We start from the raw sequence: 9997 nt of genomic DNA, 5'->3' as shown, positions 1-9997 counted from the left end.
TGAAAGGTAATATCCTTGTACAAGAGCAACAGTACTTTTAAAATCAGAAAATATAAGAATTTTGTTCAGACATAATCTTGCTTTTGGAATAAGAGGAAACAATATTATCAAAGGACAAGGGTTTTCAAAATGGGATCCAGGGGTCCAGATGTGCGTACGTGTGATTCATAGAATGAACGTACACACAGAAAACGAGCGTACGCCTCTCTTTCAGATTTGAAATCTATAAATCGCAAATAATCTTTAACTTGCGCGCAGCTAAATGCTTTCAGTTCTCCGCGTTTTAAACGACACCTAATTAATGTCATTTACATATAAAAGATCAACAGTCATCGTCCAAATCCTTGGCGAGCAGCAAGAATAGCTTAGATTTCCAAAACCTGCAGTAATCTGACCAGGAAAAGTGTGTACGTCTGCTCAGACCCTGACGTGACGCTAAGCACTTTTCCACGTCAAAGACCGTTTTTATAAATATGAGCGTTGGCGTGGATTTAAGCGTACGCACAATCTAAGATCAAATCCGTGCGTACGCACGCTTTATAAATGAGGCCCCAGGGATGCAAGGGGATGCTGGAATATTTGAGTTAAAAAAAAAAAAAAGGTAATGAGTTTTAATGGCGACCTATTATGCCCGCAATCGTTTCGGCGCTGGGTCTATTTTTGCTGCGCTGCTAACGCTCAATTAAAGTGAAAGTACACCTTTGATGGACAAAATAAATATGATTTCACACAAAAAGTGCTCAGAATGCACAGGATAAGCATATCTTGTGTGTTTTAACAAGAATTGAAGTATGTCAGGAAAGAAAATTAATATTAAAAAATATTTATAGATGATTTACTCATTTAAACTTGTTTTTAATTATTCAGTTTGGGTTAAAGTATGGTATACCTATTATAAAAAAACTAACTAAACTAGCCAGAAAATATGATATATAAACATTATTTTAGTTATTACACAGAGTTTTAGCTCAAAATACCCCACAGATCATTTATTATAGCTTGTCAAAATTGCCCCTATTTGGGTGTGAGCAAAATCACGCCATTTTTGTGCATGTACCTTTAAAGGGTTAGTTCACCCAAAAGTGAAAATAATGTAATTTATTACTCACCCTCATGTCGTTCCTCACCCTTAAGACCTTTGTTCACTTTTCAACAGCTTCTGAGCTTTATGAATCTTTTGTTTTGAATTAGTAATTCGGATCTCCTATCAAACGGCTAAACTGCTGAAATCACGGCTGCATCTGAAAACCTAGGCAGCTGACTTGCTGCCTCGCTGCCTTATTAGGCAATGACTTGAAAGGCACCTCACGAAACTGATTTCAGACAGACTTCTGAGGCAGCGTAACAGTTTAATGATCTACAGCAAAATAGCGCAAGCTTTGGTGAGAACTAAACAAATATTTCATTACTACAGTAGCAGTTTCTCGCTAGAAATGACATCAAACTTGGAAAATGTTGGTCAAAAACGTACATTTACACACAAACTGTCCAGCAAACGCAACTTTCGGATGCCATCTTTATTTTTCTAGCTCAACTGACACAGAATGGAACGCACAGGATTATGGGATATCAAAGGCAGCGTAGGATACATTTATGCTGCCTTCAGAAATCGATCAGATGAAGGTATCTCATGAGACAGGAAGTGAAGCTAACATTGGATTGGATTGCCTTGATGCCTTCCTACCTTGAAATGTGTCCTCCAAAGACAGCATTTTCCAGTTTTCGGACGCAGCCCACGTGACTTTGGCGCTCCTATTCACAGATTTCAATTCATAAAGCTCTAAAGCAGTGTTTTGAAATCGGCCCATATAGATATTGTTGAAAAGTTGTGATTTTTTTTTTTTTTGGTGCACAAAAAGTATTCTAGTCGCTTTATAGTATTAAGATAGAACCACTGAACTCACAGTAACTGTTTTAAATATGTTTTTAGTACCTTTATGGACCTCGAGAGTTTGAATGGCTTTGCTCTCAAAGAGGCCTCACTGAGCCATCGGATTTCATCAACAATATCTTAATTTGTGTTCCGAAGATTAACGAATGTCTTACGGGTGTAGAACGATATGAGGGTGAGTAATTAATGACAGAATTTTCATTTTTGGGTGAACTAACCCTTTAAATGCAAATGAGCTGCTGCTCCCGGCCTTTTTCCAGAAGAGGGCGGAGCTTTAACAGCTTGCGCTTCGGTTGCTCAACAACAACAAAACTGGAGAATCTCACGCAGCCAAAATGATGATTGTCAGTAATGGTATTTAGACTCACATTGTTCAAGTCGGAGTCGGACACTGATGGAGAGACTGAGGAAGAAGTTACAACTTTTAGAATGCATCTGGACATTTCTGAATGGTTAGTGGATAAACTGATGTAGTTGCTGTGGAGTTGAATCAGCTCATTGACTAGCATGTGCCGTCATGTTAATCTTTTGTCTAAATCCAGTGTTGAATTGAGCCTCGTTTGTGAAGCAGTCCGGCGTAAAATGACGGCATAGCAACAACACTCTACTACAACAACTCTTCCTCTTCTCTAAAGCAGCCCAACATGGCCTCACCCCCTTTGTTGTGTGTTTTCGGGGGTGGGGTTTATGTAAATTTTATGGTTAGTGATGTCACCAACACAGGAAGAAGCTCATTGTAGTTCCTACCAGCTGTTTGCTGTAGTCCTGAATTCTTTCAAAGAAAATATCTTCCTTTGCATTGAACTTTGAGCGTCGTAACGTTGTAGATGTTCTTTATGATCAAACAGCAACATTACACACTAACTAAAGTTAAAAAAGTGAAATCATAGTCAACCACCCCTTTAAATGTTTTTTAACAATCATTTTTAACACATTTATCCAATTTGATATTAAAAGTTTTTAACATTAAGAAATAAAAAGGCTTATACAACTGACATAATGAAACAATGACAATATTAAAGCTGTAAAAATAATAAAAATGAAAATATAATATTAAAAATCATTTATTATTGAATTATAATATATAAGTATTAATATAAGTATTATTGAAATGTAATATATATATATATATGTAACAAATGATCACTGAGGGCGAGTTGGATGAACTCAAGTGCGGCTTATTGATGTGAAACAGAAACTTAAACGTAAACTTAAGGAACTAAACGTAAAAATATGGCTTGGAAATAAACATAAACATAAACATAAACAGAGACCTGGCCCTGAACTTGACTGTAAACTCACCAACAGCAGTTACAGGAAACAAAAGTCAATGGTAACATGAGGGCTATATGTACACAGAGACTAATGAGCAAAGCAAGAAACACCTGAACACAATGAAACAATGAACCAATTAGAAAACAGAACTGAGAAACACATGACCAAAACAACCAATCAGAACATGACACATAAACAAGGGAATCACATGAGAAACAGGAAACATAACTGTGACAATACAAAATAAAAGAATAAATGTGATAACCAAAACCAAACGTGACAATATAAAACATTTACAGTATAATTATTAATTTATTAATTTGTTTTAAAAAAAAAGGTTAATTATACAAGAAAATACAGTTGCCTTTTCAAAAAGTTTAAAAACCCCTGGAATATAATCATTGACATATTGACAATACACTCTAACTGGCAGACTGATTCAATGGAAGTTTTTTCTTCGCTCCATTTTCTTGACTGCCTGCCGCAGTGGTTACACCATTCAGAAAAGCTCTTAGCGTCTGTGGACTTCAGTAAACAGTGCTTTAAAACAGCTCTGCAGGCTTCTCTACAGACATTTGATTATGTAGCAGTCCCCTGCATTCATACAGTTTAATTGTACATCAGAACTGCTGAGGCATAAAGGGATAGTTGAAGATTGATTGAACCGGATGGTTGAAATGGTTGAAGATTGTTTGATCCGGAACTATTCCTTTAACTTGAGTCCTAGTGGGGGACTATAGTCAGCTGCGAGTGTGCTGGGCAGTGACAAGCAAAGACGCCTCTGTGCAGATCAATGCAGTCACATTGGTTTGGCTAGTCTTGAGGGCTGAAAAGTCTGAGAGAGAGAGAGTTCAAGCAAAAAAAGAAGAGCACTTGCTGGGCACTTTGGTTTGAGGTTGCCGTTTCTTTTGCATTCGTTTGATATACTGATGATTTCTGCATTATCTGCCTGGAGTCACATAGTTCTGTATTCATTCCTCTGGCTCCATGATGTGGTACAGTTTCTTTTCTTTCTTTTTTTCCCCAAAATCCGTCAAAAGCGTGCTTGAGCAAATAAAGATGGTCACAAAAGAACATCTGAAGTGAAAAGAATTCTCTTTCTGTACTTTGTGGACAGTTGTCTTAGTATTATATATTGTTTGATCAGTGCAGTTTTTCTGCACTCTATACCCCTTCATTAGTTCAGACCATCTCATACACTTGAAACAAATGGGCTCATTTACTCTCTGTCAGTTAAACATTCTCAAGATGAGTGGGAAAAATCTGTCTCTGTCTATATGAATGTTGTGTCTCACTTAAAGCACACTCAGCTTTATACCGGGTCAGTGGGAGAGAATCTGACATTTTATTTTAGATCTTAAAAGCAAAGGCAGATTTCAGAGGATCCCTCCAGTCACTCATGAGTATAGTTGAGAGTGGGCCAGGGAGAAGACAGACAGCTGATGGCTGAGTTGAAACGTGGAGTACTACAATGAAAGAATCCTCTGCAGTGCTGTCAGACATTACTCTTATCTCTCCTGTTTCCACTCCATCTGTCAGTGAATGTATGACACAAGTTCATGATCCTCCTTTGGTCCCACCAAACATATGTGGAAAAGAAAACATGACATCAAAATGCACCTAATGTAAATAAACATCAATCGTTTTATTGTGATCAATTTATAAGTGCATGCTATTCTAAAGAAAAAAAGTTTGTTTTCATTAACTTTAATCAAAAATCTCTCTACTGCTATTTTCGCTAATGTAATCAAGGTTGGTTTTATATTGACCTATTTAAAGGAACACTCCACTTTTTTTGAAAATAGGCTCATTTTCCAACTCCCATAGAGTTAAACAGTTGAGTTTTACCGTTTTCGAATCCATTCAGCCGATCTCCGGGTCTGGCGGTAGCACTTTTAGCATAGCTTAGCATAGTTCATTGAATCTGATTAAACCGTTAGCATCTCACTCAAAAATGACCAAAGAGTTTCAATATTTTTCCTATTTAAAACTTGACTCTTCTGTAGTTACATCGTGTACTAAGACCGACGGAAAATAAAAAGTTGTGATTTTCTAAGCCGATATGGCTAGGAACTATACTCTCATTCCGGCGTAATAATCAAGGAACTTTGCAATATTATTACGCAACTCTGCGCAATATTACGCAGCGCCTGTGACCTCCTGCTTGCACAGGGAGCGTGCCTTGCAACCATGGAGACATTTGTGAGAGACGCTGCGTAATATTATTGCGCCTGCTGCAGCCATGGTACGGCAGCAAAGTTCCTTGATCATTACGGCGGAATGACAGTATAGTTCCTAGTCATATCGGCCTAGAAAATCACAACTTTTTATTTTCCGTCGGTCTTAGTACACGATGTAACTACAGAAGAGTCAAGTTTTAAATAGGAAAAATATTGAAACTCTTTGGTCATTTTTGAGTGAGATGCTAACGGTTTAATCAGATTCAATGAACTATGCTAAGCTATGCTAAAAGTGCTACCGCCAGACCCGGAGATCGGCTGAATGGATTCGAAAACGGTAAAACTCAACTGTTTAACTCTATGGGAGTTGGAAAATGAGCCTATTTTCAAAAAAAGTGGAGTGTTCCTTTAAGACCAACAACACAAATGTTAGTATGATATATGTTTTATTCAACAGGTAAATAATCAAGAATTAAAATTAATTAACTCACATTTTAGACGGTATAGCCTACTTTTGCTTTACTAAAGAACATGCACAGTAAAATCAAACCTTTTGTGTCTTCTGTAATTGTATGTAGCTTTTGTGTAGTTTGTGCTTGCTGTTTAAAAATCATTTGGCACTAAGCTAACTGGCAGCTCTAGTAGTAATTAAAATATTTATCTTGAACTCTGTCATGGAAACTATGTATACACCTTAATTGAACAATTTAAAGGGTTAGTTCAGCCAAAAATGAAAATTCTGTCATTAATTACTCACCCTCATGTCGTTCGAGAACCGTAAGACCTTTGTTCATCTTTGGAACACAAATTAAGATATTTTTGATAAAATCCGATGGCTCAGTGAGGCCTCCATTGACAGCAAGATAATTAACACTTTCAGATGCCCAGAAAGCTACTAAAGACATATTTAAAACAGTTCATGTGAGTACAGTGGTTCAATCTTAATGTTATAAAGTGACAAGAATACTTTTTGCCAAAAAAAACAAAATAACGACTTTATTCGATAATATCTAGTGATGGCCAATTTCAAAACACTGCTTCATGAAGCTTCGAAGCTTTACGAATCTTTTGTTTCGAATCAGTGGTTCGGAGCATGTATCAAACTGCCAAAGTCACGCCCCCCAGTGGTGAACCGTTGAAATTTCGAAATACTTATGACGTAACAAAGCCTCATTTACTGAAATCATATGACTTTGGCAGTTTGATACACGCTTCAAACCACTGATTCGAAAGAAAAGATTCGTAACAAATTTGCAAAAAGTATTCTCGTCGCTTTATAACATTAAGGTTGAACCATTGTAGTCACATTAACTGTCTACTTTTCTGGGCATCTGAAAGTGTTAATTATCTTGCTGGCAATGTAGGCCTCACTGAGTCATCGGTTTTTATCAAAAATATGTTAATTTGTGTTCTGGAGATGAACGAAGGCCTTACGGGTGTGGAACGACATGAGGGTGAGTAATTAATGACAGAATGTTCATTTTTGGGTGAACTAACCCTTTAATAATCAATTAAAATAAAATGTATACCTGTATGATATTATGCTGTACCCACATTGTGCAGCATTTTGGAAAATGGATGGATGGATGATTCAGCTGTGGGCGCCATCTTCCAATGGTATCCAGCTGCAAAACCGCAGCACCAGCAGTTTCAGACCAGCAACCACAGGATGGAAGTGAGAGGTGGAGCTTATATAGCTAATAGAGTTGTACTTATAGATATCATTCTGATCAAAATCTGTGTAAAAATGGCTCATATTTAATAAAAGAAAATTGTATGGGTAGTGCAACTCTATTAACTATATAAGCTCCACCCATCACTTCCATCCTGTGGCTGCTGCTCTGAAACTGCCGGCACTTTGGTTCTGCAGCTGGATATATCTCCCATTTTCTGGCGATACAGGAATTAATTCGCCGTGACCCTCACAGTGCATTATGGGTGTTCTCTATCTGTTGAGTTTACATCGTTGTACACTCGTTATTGCAGTGCATTATGGGATTGATTGAGAGCACTCGACAACATCCACTATGGTTTCAGACACCAAATGGCTGCTTCCTCAAATAGTGCAATTTTGCAATTTCGAACACAACACCTATTCTCTACTTTTTTAGTGGCACAAGACATTTTTTTCGAGAAGCTGTTTCACTCAGATGTGCGTCACAACAGGAAGAAAAGACTATTGTAACTTTCATGCCGACTTTAATTGAGAATTATGTGAAATTCATTGGGGCGGTTTCCCAGACTGAGATTAAACCTAGTCCTAGAGTAAAATGGCCCAGATTAACAGAAATCTGCTTTCTCTGTCTTGGTTTAAAATAGTCCTAGACTTAGTCTAGTCCAGAGTTTAATAAACTGATTTCCTGGAGGAAGACTAGAGCTACTCCAGGACTAAATTGAGGCTTAAATTAAACCTACCAGGAGGCAGGTTTAACTTCAGATTAACGTTGTGTTTCAAAGAAGACACATGTATTACTTGGATATCGATATTGATATACACTGTGTGTATATATATATATATATATATATATATGTATGTATATATATATTGTTTCTGGTTCAAATGTGATTGCTTTATGTTAAATTGACTTGAAATGGTTACTAGAACTCACTTGATGTTTTCATTTTGAAATAACATGTTTCAGTCAAGTAATCCAATCAAACAGGACTTTCACTTCCCATCATGCTTTGCACCGGGCTGAATTGGGAGAGTAAATGTTGAAATGTTTTTAGAAAGATGAGGATATGGATTGACTTCTTACTGTTTAATGTTCCATTATGTATAAGTTTTTGTTATGTTAGTGTTTTTTAGAGATTACTGTTGTGGTGAAGTGTTGAGCTTGTGCTCGGGTTAAGGACCTGCTAACAAGATTTGCCTTTTTTTTATATAATAAAGCAACCACTATGATAGTGCTTTGGATCAAACCAGTATCGTTTCTAGACTGCCAACACCGATTATCACATGTGTAAATAGTTATGTTTAGTTTGTTGCTATGTAAAGGACAAAACAAAAGCATTAATAATCATATTATATATATAGAATTCGTCTATTTAAATAGAATTCATTACAAACAGATTTCCAGGCATTACCTTTTTTTCACAGCTGATGTATTTTGCTTGCTTTAAAAGAAATGTCTCTTGTTTAGTTAAGTTTTTTTTTTTTTTTCTTTGGATTGCAGTCTTTTTCTGCTGCCATTGTTTTCCTTGGATTTGCTTCTCAGTTCCATGCAATTTTAAGCTTTTCTTGGTTCATTCCATGTTTTCTAGGCAACCTCTCTCATGCTAATTCAGATTAGCACAGTTGGTTTTAAATTAATCTAGTTTATTTTAATTCCTGGACTCCATAGTCCAGGTTTTAGTAATCTGTACTTAATCTGTGTTACAGAAAGCCATTTTTTTAAGCCACGATTAACTATTCTAGATTAAGGCCTATCCTGGTTTAATTTAAACCCTGTCCGGGAACCCGCCCTTATAATGTTAAATTGGTTGTCATAATTTCATAATGTCATTATGCCATTTCAAGATGTTTTTGCCATGGTGAGTGCTCCACTTTCCCCCAGTTAGGACTGTTGGGCTTCACCTAATTCATATTCATGTATCAAGATAATTGCTTTGATTGTAATCCAGTAAAATCCCGCCTTACATTTTTTTTTTTTGCCACTGCATATAATTTAACTCTCAGAAGGATGCCAAGTTCAAAAGGTTAAATTAGTTGTAAATGCCATTTCATGATGTGTTTTTTTTTTTTTTTTGCCATGGCTTTCTCTGCACAAAGAGACAAAAAGGCAGTGGCCCAACAAATCCAGAAGTCTTTTTAATTAGCAATGTAAATGCAGTTGGGCAAATTAGTTTAGGTTTGGCAGATACTTTGCTTGTTGTGGAGCGTTATTTACAGACCAGCTTGGCTAAGTAAGCTTACTGCCAAATGAGCTAACAGACCCAGGCTGTGGTGTTGAGAGCAATGGGGGTGTGTGTTTATTAAGGATGGGGCTTTTGTGACAAGCACCAAGGAAAAAAAACCAAAGTAACGCCACTGCATTACTTTGAGTGGATATAATCACTGGAAAGCAACCAATACCAGAAATATCCATCGGAGGGGTTTTAGGCATGGCAAAGAGGCCTGTAAAATGAGAGATAAGACAATGAGTAGGCAAGGTCTATCCTTCACAGCCAAAGGTGCCACGTCTGTAGTAATACTTTCCCATCTTATGCTGAAACACTGTGTCCTAAATTGGCCCACTGGTGACCCTCTGTTTCCTAGTGGGCAATTGATGTTGTTGGCACTGCTGTAAGATCAGAAGCACAGCCTGTCCTGCAGTCTGCTCTGGAACGTGATAGGACTGCACAGACCTGTCAAGAAAGAGATATGTCTGTTTGGATGCCGCGACCATGTCTTGTTAGCAAAGGTTTACTGTGAGCTCTGCCACGGAAAGTGACGCTGTGGGCAGTGTGACGAAGGGCCGACTCCAGGCTTCAAAGCTGTTCTGAGCAGCAGGCGAGCCCTGAACTAAATCCATCCTTTCAAGCCCACGGTGTTGGTTTTCTTTCCAGGTCTTGTCCCCAGATTCTCTTGTGGCTCCGGGTGGGAGGTCTGGCAGGATACAGTGTGAAAAACAAACAGCAGCTATCACTGAAACCTGAATTCCACAGATAA

General features: G+C 37.5%; 1 long non-coding RNA gene across 1 annotated transcript; it reads right to left on the bottom strand.

Annotated features, from left to right (window-relative positions):
• Positions 1 to 2939: 2939 nt before the first annotated feature.
• Positions 2940 to 5250, bottom strand: LOC127495661 (uncharacterized). The gene is made up of 2 exons (XR_007925159.1): positions 5015 to 5250; positions 2940 to 4734 (listed from the first exon to the last, which is right to left on the bottom strand). It is a non-coding gene; the product is annotated as an uncharacterized LOC127495661 (long non-coding RNA).
• Positions 5251 to 9997: the final 4747 nt, after the last annotated feature.

The sequence above is a fragment of the Ctenopharyngodon idella genome, chromosome 15 (genome assembly GCF_019924925.1).
Source record: "Ctenopharyngodon idella isolate HZGC_01 chromosome 15, HZGC01, whole genome shotgun sequence".
NCBI classification, from domain to species: domain Eukaryota; kingdom Metazoa; phylum Chordata; class Actinopteri; order Cypriniformes; family Xenocyprididae; genus Ctenopharyngodon; species Ctenopharyngodon idella.
Note: the sequence above shows the minus strand (reverse complement) of the source record. Positions and strands in the feature narration are given on the sequence as shown.